At 39.4% G+C, this 24,011-nt stretch overlaps 1 protein-coding gene across 5 annotated transcripts in view; it reads left to right on the top strand.

Moving 5' to 3' along the window:
- The window catches only part of F13A1 (coagulation factor XIII A chain), a 191,927-nt gene that overhangs the window by 89,170 nt on the left and 78,746 nt on the right, over nucleotides 1-24,011 (top strand). For 4 of the 5 annotated variants that reach the window (XM_042808748.1, XM_042808749.1, XM_042808747.1 and 1 more), the window contains exon 5: nucleotides 8,687-8,897. The gene's annotated coding sequence lies outside the window, so the exon portion shown is untranslated. Of the gene's footprint in view, nucleotides 1-2,824; nucleotides 2,893-8,686; nucleotides 8,898-24,011 lie in introns of those variants that run through there. The other variant, XM_042808750.1, reaches the window with a different exon arrangement.

The following is a 24,011-nucleotide window of genomic DNA, read 5'->3' as shown; positions in this document are numbered from 1 at the left end:
TTCCCTGATGATTGACATGCCTCCCTCATCCTTTCTGAATGGTGAAGATCAACCTAGCCTCCCAGTGAAAAGCAAGCCAGCAGCCCAGAGAACCGTGACCCCATCTCTTATACTGCTCCCAAACCATGTGCACAACTGCTGGCTGCGTGAGCTCGAGAAACGTCTCTTTGGGCTTTGACTGTTCCCAACTTCAGCTCTGTTTCTCCTGGCACTGTTAACTAGATTGAGGTGTGAGGCCACAGTAGTGCTATAAAGCCTATATGTTGGCAGTCTTATATTGGCCAGAGAACTGAAAATGGGACACCTGCATTTCAGTGGGCTTACTCCTGCTCTGCACTGGTGTGAAAAACAGCAGACTTATATCCAAGATATATGCCAAGAAACTGCATAAAGTAAAGGGAATGAATCTCTTGGTGTTTTCTCTAACAGGGTAGTCATGTTCCAAGTGAGTGTCCTAATCCTGTCAGCCTCACTGTTTGTGCTAATCCCAAGTGGAACAGCATTGGTGAGGTAGGAAAAGGGCATTTTAATGAATAGGTTTGATGGTGATATTTCTAGTTCTTTTTACATCTCCCAGCCCAGGAATAGATGCAGTGATGTAACATTGCTATTTAGAATTTTTTCAAAGCATGTTTTGAGTTTGGTGTCTGTGGGGTTGATAATCTTGCTTGCAAGTGAGTGCACCTAAGGTAAAAGCTGTATGAGTGCATTTTCAGGCTCTGACAGTTGATCTGAATTTGGCTTGCCAAACTTCTGATCTTCTTACTTCAGTCTGAACAGCAAAGGATCAGAGTAGCGCTAATTTGTGTGTAGCCTTTGTGACAAGGAGCTAAGGGATGGAACAAAGTTTCTGTAGTGCAAGAGAGCAGAAAAATAACCTATTTGCCACTCTTTTGTCCTAGTCCCCCCTGAGGTTAAGATATTTTGGTAATTGCCCCAGGGAATGAATAATTATTTTGTGATGTTGCTACACCACATTCTGACACTCTGGATATGTGTCTTAATTGTACTACAGCAAATGATTGTGCATTGCCCCACAGAGTGACAAAGCACTGTGACCTCGAGGGGAAATATGCCTGGAAGCATGAGAAGTGATGTGGCTGACTAGCTCACAGTGGGTGGGAAAACAAACTTCTCATTTCAAAAGTGACAACAAGGACAAAACAAACTCTATCTTATGGGAATATTTTTTTGTTGTTGTAAGTAGTTTCATACTGGAACAGTGCAGTCAGTTTACCTGCCCCAAGAGAGGGGTAATGTTGAGACCTGTTTAATGTAAAAAGCACCGTTCTTGCAAGCCTAGAACCTAGAAATATGAGCTGTGTTGCATATGAATCAATTTTAGTTAACACTTTAATAATCTATCAATACTTCAAAAACAATCTGCTTTTGTCTACCAGCTTTTCTGTCTCTTGACAATGACGGTCTTGATCTTCCATGGCAGAAGTTCAGGATCTCTGTGAAGTTGAAGTAAAATCTTCTGTGTTCTGTTATGTCAGCTCAACCTAATTTCTTTCCAGCTGTCAAGCTTAATGCATTTTTAAGGCATGCTCCTACTTTAACGTACAGCTGAAGATGTGAGACATGAATATGTAAAAGTACATGTATGTTTACTGTACACATAATCTGTTCTTGAAAGACCTGGATTGGAAAAGTCTGCCACCTCCTTAATTTGGTAGAAGTTCATCTCTGCTCCCAAGATAAATCTAATCAAGAAATGTATAGCTTTATGGGTCTTTACAAGGGGTTAAAAGAAAACTTTGATTTTAGGCAACATTAATTTTTGGACTAAAATGTATGAGTTGGCTCAGAGTACATTCCCATCGCGAGTTTATATTTTGTATCCTATTACATTCTTCTCTGTGACTTCCACCTCATGTTAGCTATGCTGCCTAATATTTAAACAAGTTCATTAGTTACATCCGTGCTTTAAAAATATAAACTGTATTTTTCAGGCTATGGACCAACATGTTATAAAACCATCTGTGATATCAGTTGCTCAACTTATGCTCTCAGAAGAGCCTGTTTTACTCAAGGCAACTGCTCTGCACTTAGAGAAAAATTAAGATGGTCATTAAGTACCTCAATTCACTTTTGGATATTCCAGTGAGACTCCATTGTTACAGCTTTTATTGTACCTAACCCCGTAGGCTCGTTGTGAAGGTGGCAGGGTTATGTGCTCCTGTCATTCCTTCCAGTTATTCATGTGCCCCAGTGTGGAGTTAGGTAACTTCAAACACATAACCTTGAAAGCAGGTGATGAAAGTGGTGAATGAAAACTAAATGAAATTCGATAACCTGAGGCTTAGGCAAAATGTCCCTTTGACTCTTCAGGTTAATATGATTGCCCAGGGAGGTTTCTTTTTCTTGAGTGTATTTCAGACATGCTTCTCCAGCTCTCAGCTCTGCTTGGCTGACCATTTTCAGCCCATCCTTCCTGTTCTGTACATAAATAAGTTAAACTGTTAGATATCAAATTAGGAATTTTCTTCTGCTATCAGAATGGTCTCTAAAGAGAGTAAGAATACTTCTAAGATGAAAAAAATATGTCTTTCTGGGTTGAATTTTGTAAACCATGCTGAAATTGCCATGCTGGGGGTTAACTAAAATTGTAGCTCTGTAAAATCCAGCACAGCTTACATAAAAGTGACCTTCTGTACTGCAGGAACACTTTGAATTGGAATGTTAAGGGTGATGAATCTTAGTTATGGAACTTTTCTCAATTTTAGGTATTTGATGAGTATTCCATGTCATGCAGGAGCAACAAAGGACTCCTTAAAGCAGCAACACTGAATAGTGCCAACTTGAGGCCAAAAATCTTTCATGCTTCCTCATTCCTTGTTCAACATGTGAGTTGTCTGCCATCAGCCACTGCGAGCGGTAGACAAGTAGGTATGTTTTGTGCAGAGAGGAGGGAAAAAACAATGCAGCTAGGCTGTGAGCTCTTTAGGGTAATCTGTGAATGTACCTCTTGGCTAACGCAGCCCTCCGTTCACATTCTTCAGTTGTGTTGTTTTTAGTGTCCAGAATGAGACGACTTTGGATTTGTTCAGGAAATCCAAGCGGTTTTGTAGCCTGGTTGGAGCAAAAGCAGTTGAAGCAGTGCAAATATGCTACAGCAGTTCCAGCAATACTGCAGACTGTGTAGAAATCTGGAACCATGCAAATGTACAGAGCCAGTGTACAGCACCTGTGCTGCTGACAGGTCTGCCTGTGGGTGTAGAACTCACAGTGTATAGATAGATATGTTCTCTATAGATAGATACTTCTGGGACAGCTTTATTCTCTGTCCAGGCTTCCGAGTATGTGAGCATGAATAGCCACGGCCATCCACTATCAGTTTGTTTTCTCCTATTTTAACTGCTGCAATAAAAATTAGTCAGTTACCACTGATCATGAACCAAGACTGACCATAAAGACCTATAGACGTAATTCTTATTTGAACATTTTTTCTATTCATTTGATGTGTTCCAATCAACTTTGCAAGAAGGCTACAGTTGGTTTTGACATACATAAGAATAAGAAGCTGACTGTCAGGGTACTGAATCATTTATGACCATAAATTTAATTACGGAACAGGTGACCACAGTACTCACCATTTCTTTAATGCACTTTGAGCAAAACAGTGTCTGAGAGTACATCCACATCAATAAGAGCTGACAGCCTCAGTTTCCCTGGGCACACTCTGAGAGCTATTTAATTTCCCAGTGCTTCATGTCCAACCCAACCATGTGGACCATTGTCAGTAAGGAGTTTGAGTTTGCAGCAGTCTGTGTATGTGAGTCATTTTGCATCTCCCTGTTAGCATCATAGTCTGTGTCTCTCTTGCAAAGCTGCAGTCAGTCACTCAGAAATGGCTAATTCTACCAGTGAAGCTTCCAACTGCCCAGAACACGTCTTCTGTTCTTGAACTTAGCTTCTTGCAATTGTGGAAAATTGTAGTATCTTCATGCAAGCCAGTACTGACCATTACAACTTGTGTAAGATGTGATGAAACATAGGGTACAAACTGTCTGGTCATGTCCATGTTTCGCTGCTCACTTTCTCAACCATCTACTTCCATCAGTTACTTTCTCAGAAGTCCTTATCAAGTTGTGTTTGTCAGGCAAGACTCTACGCTCACTTCTGTACTTCTTGCTTTTCTAAGAAGTACCCATCTTCATGTAAAATTAATTTGTTTTTAGGTTGAGGTCTGTGTTCTCTGATTCTTTCTTATTTATTTATTTTTTTTTTACTCAATTAGTATTTTTTACTGAGTATTCTCTTACTAGTAGAACACAAAAATTAACATACTGATGTGAAACAGCTCTGTGCCAGGAATGGAATGGTCACTCTCTTCAAATTAGCATGATTGGTTTGTATTTTTGTAGAAGTATAGTTGTAAAATTTGTGAGCCTTACATCTTTCATTTCTTAAGATGCAAACTGCACCAAAAGTGTTGTCTCCTGCTTCCTTTGAAACTATAATAGCTACAAAGAGCACAATGATGCTATTTGATAGCGTAAATTCTCAGCTGCTTTTCTTCAACACAGTCATAAACATTAGCTGTGCATTTTCACCAGTGATGAAGAGCCTGCGTGCTGCACTCATAAAAATTTGTACTAGCAGAGGTGACCCACAATCACCACTGCTGAAACACACCCCCCACTGCCTTTCTGTGCTCACATCCAGAGTTTGGTCTCCATGAACATTCAGTAAGTGCTAATGAATGTCAATGGATGCCATTTTTGCCACATGAAGGAATTCAGTGACACACTTTTGCTTCATCCACACTTCCATGTCAGATGCCATTCTATCAGACTGCCCTTCTGCTGCCATCTGTCACATGGCAACAGCATGGAATGGAATACTGGTAGAAAGGTTTGTTCTCTACTGCCATACACCAACATCTGTGTCTGATGTCATGGGCCAACAGAATAAAATATGAGGTATTACTTCTGAAGCAGCCCTCCTACATTTATTTTGTTTTGCTTTCTGTCACTTTAAAAATTTGCATTTCGTAGTAGGTTCTGAGATTATCACGTGTGTGTATCAGCATCCATAGTAAGATGCAACTACCTCTAACACAACTTTATCTGTGGCATAGTTGGGATTTTCAGATTTTGGTGGTGTAGCTTGTGGCTGAGTTACCAAGATAGCAGATTTCTTTGGAGTGGAGATACGCTACAAGGTGCTGTGCTCAGTTGATGAGCTCTCTTGTTTTATGACCATGTGGGCACAAAGCATAACAGAAATTAAAAAGGTAAGGGAAAGATTTCCTCCTTCGCTTACTGAGAGACTGTGGTGAAGTTGGCTGGTGCAGTTGCTCCCACAACTTCTGTAGTCACTCTTTAGGCATATGAATACCAATGATTCTGTAATTCTTAACAACATTCTGAAATTCATTGCCAATATCATGCTAGTCATGAAACAACTGTTTTGAATTGTGTAATATTCTGCACACTGAGAGAAAAGGAATAGAATTAGAACTCTCCTTGTATTAAGTGCTGAAGTTGCCCAAGGTTCACAGAAGCAAATGAGAAGCTGAAAGTATTCCCTTGCTAAAGGGAATTAAAAAATCAAAGAGTGCTAGGACTCAGCTCATACTCAGGTATGCTTTTCCAAAATGTACAGTAGTTGTTTCAGCCAAAGTGTATAGTAGAAAAGCAGATTATGGATAAAAAATACTAATTTTTCAATCAAAACTTATTTTCTAGTAAAAATCAATTTCCTTGAAATTTAGATTTTTTGATACAAATATTTTCTATTAAAAAAAAAAAGGTACAAAATACTTTAGTTATTTCTGCTCATCTTTTTCCTTTCCAAATCTGAATGAGGGAAATTATGTGCTCTGATGAAGAGTTGTGAATAGGACACTAGGATGAGATTGAATATGGTGTGGAAGCCCATCTCAGTAAAAGCGTAAGAAAAAATATATTACACTCAGCTCCTAGCCAGAAGATAATGTCTTTGTGTCTTTGCAGAGAACCCCTTTTTCAGCCTATATCCTACAGTTTCAGATGTTAATAATGACTCTTCCATATTTCTGGCCAAGAAGCGGAAACATTAATTTTCTTACAGAGAACACACAGCAGTGACTGTAAATTACACGACACGCTGGAAGCACAGCAGGAGGTGTTTCCTTCCTTGGACAGTTTAATACTGGGCCTGCATCCCATAATGTATTGCCCATATTTAATTTGCATTTTGAGTAATATCATTGTGTCAAATAACAGTGGTGTGGAAGGTATAGAGCAGTTCCTCCTGGACTGAGGGCTGGCAGGAGCTCAGGTCTGTGCTGGTGAGCCATCCTCTCTGGGCCGTTGCTTGTTCTCTGTAAGAGCAATGAGATCTAATGTTCAGGCTGAAATTTTCCAGGTCTTCTTAGAGATTTACCTGATGTTTTTAATGGGGTTTACGAGGATTAAATCCCTCTCAGCCTTGAAAATATGTACTCCATTGTCTCCTTTTACTCAGGGCTATGTCAGAAATTTTGAGAAGTTTCTTTTGCTTAACCTGATAACCTGAGGCTATCGTTTAGTGTGTGAGACGTTATCATTAGCAGTTCAGTGCTTGTTCTAAATAATCATAGTATCAGATCAAACACTCTGATGGGGCCCTTGGCCAGACCTCCTGGCTTCCGTCTAGGAGGAGAATGGCATGTTCAGCTGTGATGTCTGTTTTACTAGATATTCTTTTAGCAATTGTGTTTCACCCAGCAGTAGTGAACTGCAATAACTCTTACTTAATTGGGACAAATAAGATATTTGCATAATGAGAATATACTCAACTGAATCCGAGTCATTAAGTGGTGCTTAAGCACATATTATGAGGGCTGCTTGAAAATTAATGCCTCCTATTGTGCTGGCCCATGACATCAGAGGCAGATGTTGGTGGTATGGAAGTAGAAGTTGAACCTTCCCACCAGTATTTCGTCACATTTTGTTGCCATGCAACAGATGGTAGTAGAGAGACAGTCTGACAAAACGGTGTCTGACATGGAAGTGTGTATGAAGCAAAGGGGTAGAATTAAATTCTTCCATGCAGCAAAAATGGCAACCACTGACATTCGTCAATGCTTGCTGAATACTTGTGAACACTGAACAGTGGATGTGAGCACAGAAAGGCAGTGAGTGGTATGTTTCAGCAGTGGAGACAGTGCCGTGAAAAACAAGCCGCATTCTACATGGCTGTGCACACTAGTCATACCATGAAATGAGGAGCGTCTTGATTGGCTTATCCTCAAAAATCAGTTGAGTACAGCCAGGTAACTGTGTTTGGCTTCAACATGTTGGAAACAATGGTGACAGTGTTGGAATGTTGCAAAGTTTGTGCCAAGTAGTCCCATGAATGCTCACAGAGAGCAGAAACAACGCTGTGTGCAAGTTTGTCAGGAGCTATTGATCCAATACAAGACTAAAGATGACATTTTCATGGATCACAGCAGTACCAGTGATGAGATGTTACGTCACCACTACAAGAGTCAAAACAGCAGTCCATGGAATGGCAACGAGTGAATTCTGCACTGAAAAAATGGTTCAAGGAATGGCCCTCAGAGAGTAAAGAGATGTGCACTGTCTTTTGGAGGTAGGAAAGCAGTGATCCTTCTGGATTTCCTGGGACCTCGACATACTATCAACTCTGGCCAGTACAGTGATGCTTTCTAAGCTGAAGGCTCAAACTTCTAGAGTCAGGCCAGAGGAGAAAACAACTTTTCTCTTGCAACATAACACTGGGCCCCATACCAATGTGAAGACCATGGAGCACATTGCCAGTCTTGGCTGGACTGTCCCATCACACCCACTGTATAGTGTGGATTTGGTGCCTTCTGACTTCCATCTGTTCTGGCCGATGAAAGATAGACTGCATGGGCAATATTTTACTAGCAATGACATCACCATAGCAGTTGTGATACAGTGGGTTGCCTCTGCAGGTGCAAGTTTTTATGAGCACATCATACAGGCTCTTGTTCTTGCTGGTGAAAATGTATAGCTGATGGTGGTGACTGTGTTGAAAAATAGTTTTCTGTAGCTGAGAATTTGCTCTATCAAACAGTATCATGGTGCTCTCTGTGGCTTTTGTAGTTTCCATGGAAATAAATAGGAGGCATTACTTTCAGAGAGACCTATGTACATATTATTGGAAACTTCCATGTAAGTATTAAATGAAGATGCATAGAAGCAAGTGTAAATTTTACTTGCTTTTTGTTCTGTTGTTTCTGTTTTATTTGTTATTATTTTGTTCTACATTCCGTTATCCCCTAGCAACTGCTTAGACAAGGTTTTTTAATATCCTTCTTTTTTACAGCTGCTAAAATGGAATAATTAACTGTTCATCAAGGTGATTCTGTTCAGATTATTTTAGTTTATTAGCAGGCAAAATACATCTTTTTCATGTACTATTTTATGTGTAGCATCTTCCTCCATGTGTGGTTCTTCTGAAAATTCTTACAAAAGCTGTAAAATTGTAGTGTCTCTGATCTCAGACACATGATTACTGTTGGTATGAGCTCGAGCAGCATGCAGGTGAAGCAGAAGGATGGGTGCTGCCCCATGTTCAGACTATGAAACCAAAATCCAGCTTTTTACCAGGTGGGAGGGTGGGAACCTCAGTGCATGTGGAAAAAGGCACCAGAGAGTTGAGTTTTGGGGAAAAAAACCCTCAGAGAAGTGGAGCAGATACTGAAGCATTCTGTATTTTCTTGCAGAGCAGCTACAAAGGTTGGGACCTTCCCCACAGGTGCTTGTGCATTTTTAGGAGCTCAGCACCGTGCCAAAACCTTGGGGACTGGGAGAACGACTGAAAGATGAACTCAACGCTGTTACTGTTACTGGTTTGACTCCCATCTGAACTCTGCCAATGAAAGCTATACCATCCTGACAAGAAATCAGCTGCTGCCTGAAACCTCTGACTTTGAGGTAAGGACAAACCCACAAGCTCACACTGGTAAGAATAGGACTGGTGTGTAATCACAGTGTGTGACAAAACAGAGTCAAAAAAAGGTTACTGCAAAAAGTCTGACTTTGTCCAGACCTGTGATGTCTCTGAAGCATGAAAATTGCTAGCAAGATAACAAGTACTTTTGGTCACAGATATTTTCTCATTGACATTTAGGTTCACATGCACTGATTGGCCATGAATGAGAACCATGAGACATGGTTTAGAAGATTATATGCACACTTAGAGGAAAAGAATCATGGAATATTAAGGTTGGAAAAAATCTCTAAGATCATCTAGTCCAACCATCCACCTACCACCAACATTGCTCACTAAACCACATCTACCCTTTTCTTGAACACTTCAAGGGTGGTGACTCCACCACTTCCCTGGGCAGTCTGTTCTAGTGCGTCACCCTTTCTGAAAGTAAATTCTTCCTAATATCCAACCTGAACCTCCTCTAGTGTAACTCAGGGCCAGTCCCTCTCATCTTCTTGCTCGTTACGTGGGAGAAGAGGTTGACCCCCACTTTGCCACTTCCTCCTTTCAGGCAATTATAGAGAAATGTAAGGTCTCTCCTTGGCATCCTCTTCTCCAGACTAAAAAAATCTCAATTCACTTAGCCACTCCTCATAAGACTTGTGTTCAGCTGCTCTAGAGTCTCTTCCACCTTAGCTTCATTTTGAAGCCACATGTCTACAGCTCTCTGTCACTATGAAACATCTGTCGCATTTGGTTAATCTTACTGAATGAGGTAGCCTTTATACTGCCCTTGAAAGATATTGGTCTGGCTTTACAAAGAGAGAAATCGGTAGCTTTGATAGGTGGATTCAATTGTTTCATCCCGCTATGTCATTGAGGGCTTGTAAGAACCTACCCTTCTTTTACATGGTTCTGACACAAGAGGGAAAAAAAAAAAGATATGTCAAACATCCTTGTGGCTGTCAAAACAAAGGTCGGTAATGTCTCTAATTTTATTTTTTTTGACATAATGCTATAAAGCCACCCCCAGCTTCAAAAGTAAAAAATAAACACCAAAACAAAACAAACACAAAGAACCCCTAGTACTGATTGGTGCTTTGCCATTTGTCTCCCTGCAGGTCAGGCTGGGTTTCCCTGAGGTCTTGGAGGTTGTGTGCAGAATGATTTTCCCAGCCTTGCTGCAGTGTGGTGGCTCAGCTGGCAGAGCATCCTGTTGCCATGGGGCAGCAAGCCAGGTCTGGGGATTTTCACACATATGTCTCCCTTCTCAGCCTGCACATTCATTTATACATGGAACCATGGCCAAGTGCTGCACAGCAGATGAATGTGGGGCTTTCTGGGAGGTGGTGGAGGAAGCTGAGGCATGGGTCTGTGTGCCTGCCAAAAGGCTGAGCTTCTCAGAGGGTTAGATTCTACACCTGTGGCTAATTAATTAATGAGGCCAATAAATGAATGACTTCCAGCACTGCTGTTCCTGCTATGCAGTGAGAAACAGTGGCTGTTTTCCTGCATTACCTTGTTTTTTCCACGTTGTAATCTCTCTGCTGTGCTGCTCATACTAGGGACAGTGGCACGAGCACTGCTGGCAGTCAGTCTCCCAGTTAGCTGTGTTGTAAATGCGGTGTGGAGAGAAGTTTTTCTGAACACCTTAACTTCTTCCTGGGCAGGCTCCCTAGAATTGGGGAATTTATCTTGCTTAGCACATTCAGAATGTGGCACATAGCTTGAAATGGAAACTCCTATTTCTCCTTGACTGGAAATCTCTTTAAAATCTCAGCACACCCACACGCTGAAGGTCGGGCTCATTTGATGCATACCCAAGATCTCCCTGGGTGGTACAACACATTGCTGCATCTGCACAGTTTTTCTTTTAATCTGCTGTGCTGGACTTTTTGGCAGTGAGGCTATTGCAGTCACTCAGAAACACTTTATTTCTTTGAGAAACAGATAAAGGGTGAATTTTAAAAAAGGACATACTCTTTCTAAACAAGCATTGGGTTTGAGTCTTACTGTGAATTTGTAGCCTTTGCTGAAGACTGTTGATAACGTCAGATATATGAAGAGAGAGCTTTCTCTGTATGAAAAACACAAGCTATCTTCTAAATCAAATATGGAAAGCCTCAAATCCTTTTTAATTCCCATTTTGGTTATTCAGCCTGCTTAAAAAAAATATGGCGTAATGCTGAAATACAGTAAAGGCAAATTATTTTGTAGCCACAATAATGAAGGACACTTTGCACTGTAATAATGTGATGATCTCTACTTAGTGGCATCGGTACCTTCAGGGCTGCTATCGCCTCTCTTAATAATACCTTCAAGAAATGGGTGCAGTACAAGTGAATGCCATCATTTTGGGAAATTTCTTAGTAATATTCTTTGCTGGAGAAAAATGATCTTAGCACCTGATGTTCTGACTCACGCTCATGGCTTAGTTCTCCTTAATTCCACCTCTATGTTGGTGTCTCTTTTGACACTGTTATCTGAGATAAATATGTTAAGAAGAGAGAAAAGGAAAATGCTAAGTGAAAATGGATAAAGTTCTTAAAACAAGAAAATAATGGAGAAAGGAATTGTAGAGTACAGAAGTGAACAGAGTGAATTCACCCTGTGTAAAAAAGTGATTCATTCTGAGGTTTTATGTGGTACCCAGGGTCCAGAAGACTGACCACATGTCAATTTTTCTCCCTTGGTCCTTTGCAAGTCAGAATGAAGTTGGCCAGTGAATTAAAGACTTAAAAGGAGCCAACTAAAATGAAGTGTAAACAAAAAGTGGTTTTGAAAAGAGCATTTTCTTTCCTTCATATTAGGATCTGCACCCAGAACTACTTCAGGTCAAACCACTCACAAATCCAGCTCTCATTCTCAAGGCATCTAATTACTAGAAATTGGTGATGTCAATTTCTACAGTTTGAAACTTTCTTGAAACCTGAGGCATTCCAAGGTCTTTGATTTAATCCTTTCCAAGAATCTCACTGTATTGGGAGTCTTTGAATCCTGTTTGTACTTAGAACTGATCAAATTTTAGGTATGTTGTTACCGAGCAAAGTAATGTAAGACCTGTAGGGCTGAAATACTCATGAGGAAGACCTGCGGGAAAGTTCCTATTCTTCTGTTTTCTCATGTCCTGACTGAGTTCTCTGAAAACCAGCAGATAGCTGCTGCTCTGCAAGTCAAGAAGTCTTGAGTTGGAAATGTGGATAACAATTTTGTCAGAATTTATATTTTCTTATGAAATATTATTATTGTTTTGAGACTAATTCCATATATTTGGATAACAGAGCTTGTTATGGATAACTTCTTGGTCATCTCTGCTATGAATAGTTTGTATAAAGAGTGCTGACCGTACTGGAATACAGGTTAAAGTTCTAGGGGATTAAAGTTGCAGTGCTGGATCAGATAAAAACAATGCCCTATGCTTAATCTATAGCACACCTTTGCAATCCTAGTATTATCTCTCCTCTAAAGACAAATAACAATTACTGTCCTTCTGAAACTCTTGTTTTTCCATGGCAGTATATCTGTAAGAAATGCAAGCCATGGAAGATCTGAATGTATCTTCAAACAATGCCATGCAGCATTGCCCTATGATTAGCCATGACTCAGTCACATCTGGTTTCTAACTCGTGTCTCAGATCTTTTAAAGATCTTGGCATCATAGTGGATGAAGGTTATAAATCATTTTGAGAGGATCATGATTAAAATAGAGAAGTTTTCTCTGAGGAGACGAATTTAAAAACATAAAGTTGATAAACAACAGTAAGTAATCTGAATTATCTGAATATCTCGTCTTCTTGCATGAAGTGTAGTCAAGAGCATTTGCTGTTTTCCTAGAGTGGTATATCTAGGTTAGAAAGCAGTCCTAGGTCAATTCTTAGCCTGATGATAATGCACTGAAATCATAATGCTGACCATTTAAGTGCTTCTTCAGACTTCTTTTTTTGAGTATTTCTGGCTTTAATGATAGTAACAGCCACTTGAAGTTCATGTGAGGAAAATATGTCTATGTAATAGGTCAAATTTGAGTTCTCTTTCTAACATCTCGTGTAAATACACCTCAGTCACTGTGTGACTTTACTATTATGACCTGTTAGTGAGAGCTCTGAATTATCCATAAAAATGGTGCTGTTTAAGGCCAGCCTTGAAGAGCTAGGTCCCTGGCTGAGGAAATCATATTGTTAATGAAACTGCATCTTTTGGCCTTTTAGTGAAGGCAGTAACAGGCTTCAGAGATTAGGCAAAATATGCAACCTGTCACAACAGGCTGCACTGGTCTTTTTTTCACAGGACATGGTACTTCCAGGAGCAGAAGCAGTCCTTATCCAAAAGATTGACCCCAGTCACATGACATGTGGGGCAACAGGCTGCTGGTGCTTGTGCAAGGATCAAGTCTCCTTACCTTCATAAGTCCCTCCGCCTGCTCTGTGTGCTACCTGGCTTTTGACCAGCTACCTTTCAAAGCGAATCTGTTTGTTTCTCTCGCTCATACTTTTATTGTCAGCAGATTCTAGCAGATTCTTTTTGCTAGAATGTCTGTTTTCATGTCATTGCTTTCCTCCATGTTGTTACAAACTCTCAGCTCTAATGGTATGCTGCATGTTGAAACCTTCTTACTTCTGTTAGTTCCAGGTGAAGTTGTGCCATAGGCTTTCATATTCTTGCACTTACAGAGCAGAACTTTAATTTGGCCCACCTTATGTTAGGGGACTTTTTTTTAGTAATGGCCTACATAGGCAAATTTGCAGAAGCGTTTGACAGGGTGAGGTGAAAACATTTAATGCTCTTTTATGCAGCGTGTTGGACTATAGCTTTAAAAGAAAGAAAGAGGAAAGGAGAAGGAGGAAAGAAGAAGAGAGGAGAGAGCAGGTTATTGTAAAATGCTTTACTTTCTATGTATCTTCATATATTTACACTAAAGATCAGTCAAAAAATGCTCTTTTAAAAATTAATATTGAATTTGAAAGCTATCAAAAATCCCTGTTTTCCCTTTCTTTTTTTTTCCTGCTCCCTCTGTTTTATACATGCATATGGGATAAAATGACAAACAGGAAAACAAACACAAACCTTTGTTATTTTCTCTTCCCCAACAGAACAGTGCACATTTTAAAAGAATTTCATTAAGATAGGGACAAATATATATATATATATATATATATATATATATATATATATAATAAATAAAATTCTTCTTACAATATATATATAACAAATATTTTTGTTGTCTAGAGATTTTTGTAAAAGCTTCTATTTTTTTTTTCTTTTTTTTTTTTTTTTTTAACAAATTCTAAAGGATTGGGTAGCAGTAGCTTGGCAGTCTTCCCTAAAAATTGAATAGTTGAAGGAATAAAATTGATGCTATGGTTTCTTTCAACTTTTACCAATACTTTGCTTGGAGATTAATATATAAAAATTCCATCAGCTTCACTTGGCCTCACAATCTTTATCAATTCCTCAAGCATATTAAATTAACTTTGTTTTGGCACAAATTAGCTATTATCCAGTATTTTGTCTAAGTAGAACCTGATATTACTAAAAAACAAAACAAAACAACAAAATAATAATAAAAAGCCAACAAAACTCAAAGCAGAGATTGAAAACTTAAAACCTCGTTTCTTAGGAAATGAAATGCCAGTTCATGCAGAAACCTGTATTATTTCCAAGGCATTTGTTTACACTTCAAAGTAGGAGTTGAATATTTTGTGTTTCTTGGAAAAACAAAAATTGTTCTAGTTTCAAGAAAAGGCTATGGAAGTACTTAGATATATGTGAAAGCGCCAAGCAACTCATTCTTCTTTTTTAGCATTGCTTTTGTTCATTATATATGTATTTACTTACATGCTATAGCAAGATGTCCATATTATTAGATGTATGGCAATGGTGTGTCCTAAAAGAGCCTAGTTTGAGTCAAAACTCTGCACCCAGTTCTCCAGTGTAGTTTTTTTCTCAGGATGAAACTCTATAAAGGCATCATGGGCTGGTTTGCGTTGCAGTCATCAGGGATAGAAGAAGGATCTTCAACTAATGGCATCTTCTGTGACCTAAGGGAGGAACTTATTAGATATGTGGACAAGCAGCATGGTGTTGAAAATGGTGTGATTATTCTAAAGTAAAAGAGAGGTGTTTCAATAATGTGCTAAAGAAGTACTCCAGCTTTTCCTACTATAGACTACCCGTAAATCAGTCTTTTCTTATCTCAGTGTGTCTTTTGATATTTCTTTGTTCAGAACATTTCTGCAGTTGGAAAATCACATGTACCTGCAACCCTCCAGAGGAGAAAGTGATTCAAAGGCTCTTCGATTCTGATGGGAAGTGGGGAACCAGACTTCAGGTGCAAATTGGAGAGGGCTTTGGTGTCAGCAAGATGTCCTTTGAGGTAGCTGCAGCTCAAACAACTGTTGAAACGAGCAGAGCCAGAGTTTGACTAGAAGCTGAGAAAAAGAGTAGCTTGGGTCAGTTAATCTACCATATTACATGTGGGGGATCTATGATATGATACTATCTCTGCCTGCTCTGAAATAGTGAAAGTGAAGTGATAAAGTCTTTAAATGTAACCTTGACTGAACAATAGCTGTTGGGGTTTGCTCAGTGCTACTGCTATGGGACTTGGGAAACTACCTTTGGAGAATGATGGAAATAGTGAGATAAATACTCATGTAGCAGCTAACCGGGGGGATCTTTGGGGAGGGATCTTTGGGTATGGAAGGGGATGCCAAGTTGTTTAAGGATATGAAACATTTTCTGTCCAAATAGCAGCTGAATAGAGTTGGACTCTTCAGCCCGTCACATCAGAGATGGAGCACTGTGGCAGACATTGAAAACATCACGAGTCTGATCTGCAAATCAGCAAGTGACTCAAGATTCAATTCTTAAATAGCTTTTAGACATCCCAAAACCTGAGGAGGTTTCCTGTGCTTTATTCCAGTCCAAAGAGAAATTCAGTGCCAAAGTGGTAATGTTTTATACTCCACTGATGTGGCAGAAATGAGCAAAGTGAACTGTAATTATTAAGAGAGGGAATATCACATGAGTTTAAAACATTAAAAAAAAACCCAACAACAACAACCCTCACACTTTGTTGGAAATGATCTTGTCCATCTTTTTCCCCACTTTCATCACAAAGAAAATACATGTACTTGCAATATCCTTCCCCCAATTCTTAATGAGAAGCCTTCAGTGGATAGTGAAAAAACTAAAAACTTTCAGTCCAGCTGCACAGGAGAGGATATTAACTGTGTCAGAATTATTTTATGGCATCCCAGCAAGGGTACAAGGTTGAGATATTTTCTAGAAGATACCTCTGTGTTTTTCCTTTAACTTCCTCTGATTTCTGAGAATTCTGGCATAATTGCTCATTTCACAAATCTTGAGGTGTACCAGAAAAATCTGTTGCCCTGAGGTCAAGATTCAGCTGCGTTGTGTCATTGTAGAAGCCTGTTCTCATTTCTAGTCTTGGCAGGCTGGCTATCTGGCTTCAGTGAAGATAATCGGTGTGACCTCCGGTCCAGATCTGGAGATACAGGCAGAAAGGCCACAAGGTTAAACTGGATCATTTGAGATCAAATCTGAATATCATAAATACTTGTCTGTAGCTTCTCCCACAGATTTTGGAAATGTGATAGAAATTTCTGCAGAAATTTTCAGCTGAGCATAACCCAGGGAGCCATGCACAGTGATGGAGAGCTTGATCTTAAAAATAGACTTATTTTCTATTTCCTTCTATCATATTTGATGGCACAGCACTTTGGACAGTGTGGCCAGGTAGCCGTGATTTTATTCATGTTTTAAGAGAAAGCACCAGCCAGATTTTTCCTCCAGAAGCAGTCATGCAGCTCAGAGGCTAACATAAATCTCTTAACTAGTGATCCATATGAAATCATTCTTTTGCTACTGATGTTATTGGTCCTGTGCTGGTGACACGTCTTTTCTTTGAATAAAATGACTTAACTAATTCCAGACTCAGAATCAGAAGCTGAGCTCTCCATGCCCCCTGAAATGCTAGAGCTGTCATGATGAGTCTCAAAGAACCCCAGGGAGGAGGAAGAGAGAAGTTCTAAATAATTCAGCACTAAGGAAGTTGTCCTCTTATCTTAACATTTTCTTAGCACTCTAGAGTGAGCTCCATCTGTCTGACAAGTAGATGACTTCTAACTCTTGAAGGTTCACATTTACTTTACTAATCATCTTGTAAATAAAATACAATTTATGTTTCCAGTGTGTGATAAAGGAGGTATGTCTCTTATGAGACGTATTTGTCCTATGCCCACTTTTGAGAAATTAATCATATGTGGATTGAATTCACAAGGACTTTTCTCCTCAGGAATAACGGACCCTTTCACAGTGAAATACAAACAGCTGGAATTACATTTGATTTTCATCAACTATATTTGAATGATCTTTCTTACCTTGGCAACGGTATCAGTGCTTCTTGTCAGTATTTCCAAAAGCAGTTTCTCATGTTGTGGTTTCATGGCTCTTTTAATTGCAAATTAGGCTAACCAGATTCTTATGCTGCTTTCATTTGGGGAAAAAAAAGAAAAAAAATACCTCCTACAGAAATGTCCTTGAGAACTTACATAAGTGAGGGTTCTGTAAATACATAAGCCAAAAGATTTGATTTGGTTAAAGAGCTATAGAAAACTGAAGTTTTCAACAGTCCCATTTTCCCAAATTGCTAATGATGAGCTTTCAGTGTGAATCCAAAACTCTGCCATCCTTCCTTGGATTCCTTCATAGGCTAAGTATCAAGCTGAAACTTCTCCCATTCAAGAGCCTTTACCTGTACTGATGTTGTGTCAGTGTTTTACTTTTGGCAACACTTCCATCCTCTTCTTGGGAATGGTCTTTTCTGTGCATTACAGTCCTATTGAAGGACTGTGTAAGAATCTACTAAAGACTTTTCATCCGTGACCCTGTGGCCCTCAAGTAGGTGTTCAGGGGGGTGTTTTTTACATGAAAACATGCTTACTTTCATTTGGGAACTGCATGTTGCTATGGTTGGTGTAGGTTTATACATATTGTCTGGGCTGTGGCTTTCCCAGTCATACTGCTTGTAAGCCCTGTAAATCTTCCTGGAATGCACATCAGTAGATATAATCAAACAGTATTCTACGTATATTTGGGAAATACATATTAGAACTGTTTTGATCTGTTCATAAGGACAGGAGCTTTAGTTAAAGCTCAATTTTTTTGAGTTAAAAGATGAACATAAAATCTCAGAAGAATTTAAATAAATGACACTAAATGGAAAGCCTCATAACTTTCCAGAGCTTAAAGTAGGTCCTTTCTGCTTCCTGGAAAAACAAAAAAATAATCCATATTCGTTGTAACAGAGCTCCTGTTTTGGTACTGGCAGAATAGAAGAAGTTGTGATTCTGTCTAAACCAATGGAAATCATCTTCACATGGTAGCATGAGTCAAGGAATATATAATTAGAAGGTTCCTGCAAATCTGCAAGGGACTGTTGCTGGCCTCATTCCTCTCTGATTTACAAACATTTGCCTGAGAAAAGGAAGGAAAATTCCTTTTTTTTATGACAAAATATTTTAGGAAAACATGTTTGGAGCAAATACTGCGCAAAATCTCCCTAGTTTATTTTCTGTCATTTTGTAACATTACCTTGTTGTCCTTTTTATCAATAGATGGTCGTGGATGTTGTGAAGGAAGGGTCTTACAGTTAGTGTTTTACTCTGGAAAAGCTCAGATGAATGGACTGCAGTCTCTTCCTTAGTAATTGTAATTTCTTTATAGGCTGTAGCTTCTTCAGGGGTAGTAATTTCTTCTACAACTTTTCTGTATACAGATCTTTGAAATGAATGGATATTTGTCTCTTACAACTTTTGTCTTAATATTTATGCTGTGACTTGGAATGAGAGCTCCAGAAGAGAGCAAGACGGTGTGTCTGGCCTTTGTTGTGCAGCCTTTTTGGCCAGTGAATCTCAGACCTTATAACCTATGTAGACTGAAGTTTAATGCTGACTTGTCAGGAAAGTTGTATCCTTCCTGCACCTTCTCATTCTCTCAAAGAAAACTCAGGAAGGGATGCAGGAATGGCGTGGAATGAGAGTAGGGAATGTTTGAAGAGCACCAACAAGTGACTTAGATTTCATTACCTTTTGGTGAAAACTGTCTGACTGCTGTTCCTAAACTCGCCGTACCTTTTCTGTGAAATAATGGTAGAAGTTTTCTTACAGGAAATCCATTTTTCTGATGCCTGTTTGCACATCTACCTTTGTTTAAGCTTTGTTTCAGTATTAAGTGGTAAATCAAAATGTTTCACAGAATCAGATATTGATTCCATTGACGTTTTCTGTTTACATCTATTATAATCCAGTCAATTGTGCAAAAGTATAAAAGATAGTGATTTTATCCAAACAGTCCAGTCAGGCTTTTTGAAAAGCATTCAAATGAAATATTTACACAGGACTTTTACATGAAATATTTGTGAGTTTTGACTTTGAAAAGTGGTTTCAAAGGTGTAGATTTTTTATTTGTTTGTTTGCTTTTCTCAATTCAAAATCTAAATATTGACATCTTGAAACTGCATGACAGAAAATCCATCTTTTAATTACCTGTATTTGTAACGAGGGAATTTCCTGGCTCTTTTTCATAACAACGTTGCTCCTTACAGCTAAGTGACAAAATTCTGTTCTGCTTCTTACAGCATATAAGAAGTACAAGTTGCACATGACACTCTTCACTTCTCAGCCTATCATTACAATAGCGCTGTTGTTTTGCCTTTCAGTTGAATATATTTTAGTTCTAGATAAAATGAGTTATTCCATGGTGATACAGAAATATTTGTATAATATAAATTTAATAATAATGAAATACTAAAACACAGAGCTGTGCAACTCTGTACACTTGTCCTCCACCATTAAATACTTAATTTCTACTTAATCTGAGACCTTCTAGGCCTCTCAAGAAGCCTCAAATATCCAGAGCAAGAGCTAGGAATGGAAATGCAGGGCTGCTGAGAAGGAGAAATAACAAACATTAAAACATCCTGCATGGCTTTTGTTTCTTTTGTTTTAGCTCATTTTCTATGATGTTCCTTGTAGTACTCCTCTCTCACTCCTTCCAAGATATGTGGAGTAGGTTAAGACATGGAGCATGTTGTAGAAATCATTCCAAGAAGGCAAAAGTGATACTCTAAAATTTTCCTTAGTTATTCCAGTTATTTATTTGTAATGTGCTTATAAATTGGAGGGCAGCTTACTAACTTTGTTGGCAGTTGTTTTGGATGCCCTTCCAAATAGTTTACATTCCTGATGAGGAACAGAATCAGAAACCATAAACTAATTTCCAGTAAAAATTTTCTGAGGCTCTCAGGGGCCACCACCTGATGCAGTGATAACCCTCTGAATTATGCTGTAATAGGAAGGTGACACTGAAGATTAAAACTTACTGTGAAAAAGAGAAGCAAAAAGGAGGATTGATGCTATCTACAACCCCAAAAAGTGTGCCTGAAGGGATTGGAAACCTCTCAGGATACAGCACCAAGAAATAAGTATCTTGAGAGGATTTTTAAAATTATTTTTTATTTTTAATTATGAATAACATATATGTAGTCTTCAATGGATAGCCTACATTCTAGCAGATGTTATAACTGGAGAATGTTTGACTCTTACTTTCTTGACAATAGCCCATGACAATTCCTGCCTATACTTCTGGAATGGACGCTGCTGAAGGGGAGGCAGGGGACTCTGCTTTTGTTCCTGATTTTAATCTCCCTTACACACTTTGTTTTTAAGAGAGCTTTTCATGCAGATTGCACTGTCTCCTTGCATCTGGGTGGAAGACCAGGACTGTTTCTCAGGCTGCTTGTGCCTTGCTCTCCTCATCCTAAGAATGTCAAAAGGACGTTCTTAGCTGCATCCATGTAACAGCATGTTGTGTAGACAAGCTGAAGAGATTGTGGACTTGAAGAATAACAAGAAATCCCCTTCCCTATCTATCCTAGTGGCTCACACACTGTAGTCCAGTAGAAAATTTGTTGTTCTTCCACATCAGGTGGGATCCTGTGACAGTCATGGAGCTCTTAGAGTAGGTCTAAGGAGGGCCACTAAGGTGATCAGAGGGCTGGAGCACCTCTCCTTTGAGGAAAAGTTGAGGGAACTGGGCTTGTTTAGCCTGGAAAAGAGAAGGCTCCAGGGAGACCTCATTGTGGCCTTCCAGTACTTGAAGGGAGCTTATAAACAGGATGGGGAACGACTGTTTACGAGGGTGGACTGTGAAAGGACAAGGGGGAATGGTTTTAAACTGAGACAGGAAGGTTTAGGTTAGATATTAGGAAGTTTTTCACCCAGAGGGTGGTGAAGCACTGGAACAGGTTGCCCAAGGAGGCTGTGGATGCCCCATCCCTGGAGGCACTGAACACTGGGCTGGATGTGGCTCTGGGCAGCCTGGTCTGGTGGTTGGCAGCCCTGCACATAGCAGGGGGGTTGGAACTCGATGATCATTGTGGCCCTATTCAACCCAGGCCATTCTATGATTCTATTATATTAATGCATATGGTCAGTCTCTGCCTTTTCTTCTACTGTTGTCTTCCACAGCATGTCAATGAGGTGCATGACAGTGGCCTTCCTTGTGCTCACTTTGAGTAATAGCATGATTTTCCTTGCTTATCTATGGTAAATTAGCCTGGTTTTCATTCATTATTTTAGTACTTTCTTTATTTCTGCCAGCATGGATAATCTGACAACATATTTTGGTGGTCTGTCATACTGATTCTTTCTCATGTTTGCTCAGCCAGTAAGTATTTATTGATTTGTTTGGATTTTGTCACAACAGCAAGGGAAGAATATTTGGAACAGTATTTTGGACAATGTCTGTCTGAAAAGCTGCAAAAATTAGCAAGGGGAATTAAAAGACCTGGAATAACTTTTGAATCTGTTATGAGAACATATCCTAAACTGAAGGAATATCTGTTTAGTTAGATGTATAAAACCATGAAAGGAGCTTAAATTCTTTCATGTTTATAAGTAGGACTCACCACCAATAAAGGTATGCAGTCTCTGTGTGTTGCTTGGGTTGGACTCAAATGGAAAAATGTCTTCAAGTTCCCCTTTTACATGTTCAGTAAGAATAAGATTCCTATTGAAAATGAGGGGAGAGAGAAGAATCAAGGAGAGGAGGAAAGAATATAGACTATAGAATGAGGCTTGAGAAAGGTGAATTCATTGACTTAAGAAGAAGATAATCTTTCCATTGAATGAAGATATATATATACACACGCTATATATAGGGCTTTGAAGATCGGAGTGTTAAAACTGAGGATCAATCTAGGTTTATCTCTTTTTATTAATATTATGTTTTTGTAAACATATGTAGAGATTTCTTTCTTACAGTAGGCATGCCCAGTTACTTAGAAAATGATCAAGAAGGGATTCCCTGCATACAGAGAACAGTTACTTTCTGAAATCAAGGTTCACTTGGCAGGGAGAGGGAATCAACTAGTGCTGCAGTGACTTCCTGACTCTTAAAAAAAAATGAAATTGGAAGGGCACGATGAATAAAGAAAGAAATGTTCATAAATCCAAGGTGTCCTTGAGAAAAACAAGGCTTCTAAGGCTTAGAAGATAAAGCAGCAAGCTCCGAGACTCGTGGGGGCAGAAATAATGGCAAACAGGAAAAGAATTAAAAGGCTTCAATCGTTAGTAGTTTCAAAGGAACTGTTTTCTTTGTTTTCCTTAACTTAAATGGACACGGATGTGGATTCTGGAGAACTAGGCTTAACCTTCATGCAGAGTCTGAAAAGAAGTTTGAAATAAATATTTGGAGCTATCGACCTAAATGATAACCTTGCAATAAGCATGATGATGCACAGAACTGATTTCAGCCTTACAGACCAGTGCTGAATATGCACTTATGTTCCTTACAGCCTTCTGGTGGTATCAGAAATAACCAGCCCTCACCCATCAATTTGAAAGAGATAATGGAAAGGAGAGAACATCTGGGTTTCCAAAGGAGAGAAGCTCCTGATCAGTCAGCTGATCTGTCTTTCAGATCTTTACTATCCATGTCTTAAGGGTGGTCCTCTGAAACTGTAGTAATCTGAATGTGTGCCTTCTCATCTCAGAACTTGCTGTCTAGTCTCCTGCTCTCTAATAAGTAATGCATTCCCACCTCTCTGGCAGATCTGAATACAGTGGGATGAAGGACCCTCTGAAGCTATCTGTCTCCATTTACTGCACAAGCAACTGTGTTATGGAGGCCATGCCATACTCCTAGGAAGCTGTGGTGAGAGAATACCCCTGTGATACCACTGCCTTCAGAAACCTAGCTATCCTAGCAGGCAGGGATGCAGCTGTTGCAAGAGTTACTTAAGGAATCGGCAGAGAATGATATATGAATGGCCACCGCATCTCATTCCCTGGTGCAACTGCCTGTGGTGAACCCCAGGATGGGTCTTTACTTGCAGGAAAAGTTGTGGGTAAAGAGGAGACAGAGGTCTATGCAGACCAGGAGGATGGACAGAATGAGAAACTTCAAAATGAAGAGATGTCCAGAGAAATCAAAGAAAAAAGGTTCCAGCCTTACTGAAGATTTCTTCAAGCAGGGGAGTTTAGATATATCCAGCTGGGAGAGCCATGTTTACATCTTGCATCAGGTCCTCAAAGTGACATAGTGAAATAGAGAAAAAAGATAACAAAGATGTTTTCAAAATGACATGGCATTGAGATCTAGGATGTTGGTCTGAGGTTTGAAGTGCTGAGTAGCCCCAGGAGAAGGTAGGGGATCCATGGCTGTAAGTTCATGCTCTCTTTACAAGGGTTACTTTATGGAGGGAGGACACTTCTTCATGGGAGAAGCAAAACTTGTCTAACCAGGTGTTTTGATACCCTGTTTAATTATTTCCTTTTCTTTTGCTTATGATCTCCAGGCAGTTACCACATGGAACATGTTGTGCTGCCATTGGATTCATATTTTATCCTTGGATATGGGACATATAGAAATCCTATTGAATCCAACACACGTTCCAGAGGTTAGATATCAATCATGGTTTTTTTATCATTTATTATTATTACTATTTCTGAGCATATCTACAAGCTGAGAGTTCTCAATGTAGTTGTCATCTGTAGTTCTCAATCAATGAGGTGGAATAGCCACAGGATTTT

This window comes from Centrocercus urophasianus, unplaced genomic scaffold (assembly GCF_019232065.1).
Source record: "Centrocercus urophasianus isolate 14NV4802_14NV808 unplaced genomic scaffold, USGS_Curo_1.0 seq_11, whole genome shotgun sequence".
In the NCBI taxonomy this organism is placed as follows: Eukaryota; Metazoa; Chordata; class Aves; order Galliformes; family Phasianidae; genus Centrocercus; species Centrocercus urophasianus.
This window is presented reverse-complemented; position numbering and strand designations above follow the sequence as displayed.